Below are 5817 nucleotides of genomic sequence, written 5' to 3' on the forward strand. Positions count from 1 at the left end.
ATCTTTTACTGATTAATGGCAAATCTTGATGAATATTCCTGAATTTTTCAGGCTGAAGCACAGATCACACTGAATGAAGTCATGCATCACTCCTGAGGAGTATAGGATAAATAACTGATACAGGAAGGGAAGTAAGTTCAATGTCACTTTGCAAATATGTCTGGTTTAGAAATCTGAGGGCTTAACTTTTTATTAGTATCATATTGGCAATCAACATCCAACTCTTCAAGCTCTTGGCTATAGAGTCAGAAAAGGTGATGTAAGGCACAGCCAGGAAACATGCCTCAGGCACCTCAGAGGAGTTTTTCTGACCCAAATTTCTGAAACCAGCCTCAGACAATGCGTAGGTAGACTGTGCATTTAAATTGCTTCCTCTAATAAAGCATTTTATTGTAATTTAATACCAAATAATGTTTGCAGCCCCTCCAAATAACTTTAATTTTTCATGAATATTCAAGTTTCTTAATGAGGAATTAGAAATAAATCGAATCAATGAAGAACAGTAAAATGTAGGAAAGAGATTTAAAGTTACTCATTTTTTTGTTTGTTTTTGAGTTTAAAACAGAAGTATGGTGCATGTGTGCATTGTAGTTGTGAATTAATTTTATACTTATATTTTTCCACACTTTAATGCATTTTCTGGAATAGCATGGTCTTTATAGTAAAACATTATGTTCTATGAGGAAAGTGGATAGCAGTGCCTTTTTAATATTGTTTGGGACAACACTGGAAGACTGAAGACCAGAGTGATTTTGTCATGAAGGCTACAATCAGAGCTCATTACTAAGTAATTACTCATTACTTACTCAAGACTATGCCACTGAGTAAGAATGAGTCACAAAATGAAAGTTGGTCCTATGGGAAATATGAACAAAGCAGGAAACTAGTCTATAAGTGAAATATGCAGTAGACAGAGTGAAAATATAAAATATTGAATATAAGAAGATCTTAGTGAGCCACAGCTTATTATGGTGTTTGACTTTTGTGCTCTGCAAGACAACCATAAAGGGTTAAATCATTAGACCCAAGGAAGGCAGGTATGTTAGTATCATATCTTTTCTGTCTTTTACTTTTCTCTTTCTTTCTTCCTTCCTTTCTTTCTTTCTCCTCAATTTTGGTGAATAGCTGCATAAAATTCATAAACTCTTTTCACAGTATCAAAAATAGAAGCATAATTTATTGGGAAATCACATAGCGCTGTGATATGCTGTGTTATTATTTTTGCTAACCTAGTTTTCACAATCAGATTGTAAATTTTGATAATCTATGTGGAGATTTGGATACTCTGACACCTTTCATAGAAGTTTGAGTGGAAGACAGTGGAACCTGCTATGGAGGAGTTTCATTTTCGACGGGATCCAGTGTATTCCTGGCCTATGTAAGAAGATTTCATTACTGTACATTTATTTTCCACTATGCCTCTGGCCATGCTCTTCAAATAGGTATGGACTTATTAATTATTTGGCCATTGGAATGGTAATTGTTTCAGAAGCATAGTATTAAGAAAGAGTTTCATATTTTCATTGTATGTGTTATGCGTGACAATCAGAGAGCCAGAGATAAGAAAAGCTTTCAGTAGCCCATGTTACCAGATGATCAATTTCCAGTCAATATAATCAAGTCCTGTTTCATTTATTAAGCTGCTGGCCCCCTGATGATCATAAGCTACTGAGACTGCAGGTGTGTGCAGACTACAAAGATAGGAATGTCAAAAGAAGTCTGACACAAAATTTCAGGCAATAAATTATTTATACTTGATTCTGATTATCACTCTTTAGATAAAATTCAAAAAATGAAGATGAGGGTTTTGTAAAACATAGTCAAATAAATGAATAAGCATAATGGGATATGAGCAATTTTTTTCAAGTTAGTAACTGGTGATTCAGGCAAGTATTATTTGTGTGTAACAAATAAGGTATAAGTATTTAATTTATTATGCTTCCTTCATAAGTGCCACAGTTCCATTCACTGAAGATAATTAAATCTGCATCAGAAAATATGCACTAAGCAATGCTAGTAGAATAAGTAATATGCACAAATTTGAAGGATTTCTCTTTTTTCAATTATTTGCACTTAATATTATTTTAATTTTTATGCACAAATATAAGCTAGCTATCACTTATGAGTAACAATATATGCATATACCATCAGGAAATTAATATTATATGTAAATATACACATAGTAAGTATATATATATATACATATATATGTATATATATAAACATATAAGAGTGCAAGTAAAAAATATCACTCTCCAGTATAACCAATCTATGCTCACTATTATAGCACATTAAATGATCACAAGGGATTCATATGTATTTTAAATATTTATTCTGCCATAAAACTGAGTATAATTATTTGTTTTCCATAGCTTTTTAACAAGTGACATATTATCACATATATAGATAATATATGCTATGTATATGGAGATGCATTCTATTTATTACTCTGGGGTGAAAAACAATGACCACAGAAGAGCAGAAATAACCCTCACATGGTGACTGCCTTTATCTCTAATTTTTGTTTGTTTTGTTTTGATGTAGTTTCCCTGTGTAATAGCCCTAGCTATCTTGCAACTCATTCTACAGGACAGGCTGGTCTCAAACTCACAGAGACAGACTTGACTCTGTCTCTCAAGTACTGGGATTAAAGGCATCTGCCACCATCACCTGGCTGTCACTCAGTATTAATCTATCAATCACTAGCACTTTCAGTGGTCTGGCCTACATACACAAGAAGGTTTAAGGACCTTTCTAGCATTTAAAGCATTGTAAACAAACATTGTTTTACAATGTAAAGCATTGTAAAACAAACAAACAAACCAAAACCTATTATGACTGAGAAGAGCAGGATCTGTGAACAAAGTAAAAACAAAAATGGTGGTGGTGTAAACCTTAATGCTATCACTGCAGTGATAGGTAGGCAGATCTCTGAGAGCTAAAAGCCAGCCTTTTGCCTCATCTACAGAGTGAGCTCAAGGACAGCTGGGGCTATGCAGGAAAACTATGTCTTGAGATACCAAACCGAACAAAACAAGGGATCAAGAAAAAGGTTTTAAAGGAAACTTTGTAGAATACCACTCTTGTGATTTAAGATTTTAGTTGTTCATTATCCACAGGGTACCATGATGTAGAAAACTGGAGAAGAGAGTGAAAGGTGGTTTGGTGCAATAACGAAAACATGCACAAAGGTTTCATTTCAAAAAATTAAATGGAATATTCCATGTTAGTAGCGTCTCTTCAGACAGTTCAATGCATTGTAAATTTTGAATTCAGAAAATTGACCACATCTTTTTTCTTCCTTTTTTTTTCAGAGAAAGAAAATTCAAGTCTAGCTACTTAGAATGAATACATTTCTATAATGTAGAAACCCCAAGAAGGCTGCTTGGTTTGAATTTCAAATCCTTTCTGTGTCATTTTGTTGTATGACTTTTCTTGACAATAGTGTATCTGAACACTCCTGCATATAAGATCTTAAATGATAATACATATTTCCTATAATAATTCAATCACTCCATCAATGGAAGAAAAGCGAGAGGATAAGAAAAAAAGGAAAAAACAAACCTACATTTAACACCCAGATGTGATGGGTATTGAAACATTCACAACGGTGTCTTCCTATTCAGTGACTAATTCATGCCCACAGAAATGTTACAGTAATTCTAAAGGATTCTGAAAATAGCACCTATGTTATCAACCTCAATAAATAAGCTGCCAGGAGTTGAACACACATTTGCCTTTGGATGAAAGCAAGGTTATTTTTGCCACTGGTGAGAATAGACAAGGAAACCAAGCCTGAATAGATATATTTAAGTGCAGTAATACAATATCTTGTTCCAATAATGAAACCATTTTCTTTCTGTGACAAGGTTAATGCTGCTTATTTTTAAAACTTCCTTACCTGGTTTGCTCTTTTTGTAGCAAGTTTCTGTCTTCCTCACATTTGGTCTGGGGCAAATTAACTGTTAGTAGTTGCATTTCCTTGGAGGCATCATGTGTCTAGTGCTTCATTTCATTTCAGGATGGTCTCTTCAGGTCAGAACATCTAGCCTTCAGCCTCTCAGATAAATTGAAGTAGGAAGGTTAAGAGGCAACAGAAAAGGCAAGTATAGAATGAAGTGTTAAAATAAATTGTGACAGGATAATTAAACCAGAGCCACTGGGTCCACAGTCAGAAGAAAATTTATTTGTCACATAATTGCTGTTTCCAAAGATGATGGATCAAAAGCAGCTATGATGAAAGTTACTGTTAACTATACCTACAGAAAATTATAACAGAGATTGGGAAAACACTTGTTTCATGTATAAATGTTTCTTGGTAGTTTTTTCCTATAAAAATCCCTATGAACACATTATTTACTTCATGTCCATTTCCTGTACCATTAAAACCTAGTCTATAATTTAAATTTCTTTCCTTTCAGATCTGCTTTATTATTATTTCATTTTAAAACATTCATTTTAGCAGGCTAGACAGATTGTTCTATGCTTAAGATCACTGGCTGCTATGGTACAGGACCCCAGTTTGAATCCCCAAACCTATGTAGCAGCATCCAGGAGATCGGATACACTCTTCTGTGCTTGACCAGGACCAGACACACTTGTTGTAAAGTATGTGTACACATCCAGCTGAAACATTCTTAATAGTAAAAATAATAAAATTACAATGCTCATTTTAAAAATTAAATGACCATGTTTCAAATAACTGTATAAGAGTACAAAAACAGTAGTGGCCACAGGCTAATATGGCTATTGGAAGTGAAATGTTGAGTAATTGGAGTCAAATTTGCCATGTCTTAGTAAAACACATTGGCTGAAGATGCTTGAAGTATCTATGATGACCAAACTTGTGTCTCTATCTTCATGGTATAACCAGATACTTGTTACAAAAGGTCACTTGTTGCCACAATTATTAGATATACTAGGGTCACACCAAGGCAGGATGCTTTTGATTTACTGAATTTTTTAAATGTTATAAAAGTTTCTGGAGAATGCACTTTTATACATTTTTGTTCAAATTTTGAAGGGAAAGAGCTACAGCTGAAATGTATTCGGAATAGAAAATCAAGGAGAAAATTAGGAGTCTGAGGGATTCAAGATTCCTTGGTAAAATAGTCAATTTGTGTGGTTCCAGATAACATAAAAATGTATTTAAACAAGGAAATGTAGGATTTGTTGTGTTTTCCATAACAAAAAAACATTAAGAAGAAAAATTAAAAGTTTTTAAGTGAAATAATTAATCCTGGTTTTGAAAAGCTTTAAAAAGCTAATGAAAGTCTAAAGTTTATTGAAGAAAGGGACATTCAGTTATACACATGATCCCCATGTTTTTTTCTTTCCCTTTTGTTTCACCGCAGATTGAGCCAGCTTCTCATTCTAGAGTCCAGTCTAGCCTAGAATTCACATTGTAACAACCCGTGTTCCTCAAACCAAATGATTGTAGACATAAACCACCAATTAAGGCTATATAAGCATTCTTTTAAAGTATTATTTTATGTTCAGTTATGCAAGTGGAAGGATGCACATGTGAATTACTGGTGCTTGTTGAGGTCAGAAAAGGGCATTGGATCCCTCTGAACTGAAGTTGCTAGTGGTTGCACCATGGGTTCTGGAATAAACTCTGTTTCTCTGAAAGAGCTCTGAGAACTCTCAATTGCCGAGCCACTTAGTATTGCTTAGTCTTCTATTTTTGATTGTGAGCCTAGACTTTAACAGTTGAGCCATTTATCCAGCCCAAGTCTTGCTTAGTCTTTCAATTTGTAATTAGCAAAGTTGATTAGTTCTTCTATCAACTTGTTCAAATAAAATAAAATACCAAAA

General features: G+C 33.9%; 1 long non-coding RNA gene across 1 annotated transcript; it reads left to right on the top strand.

Moving 5' to 3' along the window:
- The first annotated feature begins 891 nt into the window (after positions 1 to 891).
- LOC113836233 lies at positions 892 to 5584 on the top strand. Its single transcript, XR_003486215.2, has 3 exons — positions 892 to 1037; positions 1247 to 1442; positions 3315 to 5584. It is a non-coding gene; the product is annotated as an uncharacterized LOC113836233 (long non-coding RNA).
- The last annotated feature ends 233 nt before the right edge of the window (positions 5585 to 5817 follow it).

This window comes from Cricetulus griseus, chromosome 5, assembly GCF_003668045.3.
Source record: "Cricetulus griseus strain 17A/GY chromosome 5, alternate assembly CriGri-PICRH-1.0, whole genome shotgun sequence".
In the NCBI taxonomy this organism is placed as follows: Eukaryota; Metazoa; Chordata; class Mammalia; order Rodentia; family Cricetidae; genus Cricetulus; species Cricetulus griseus.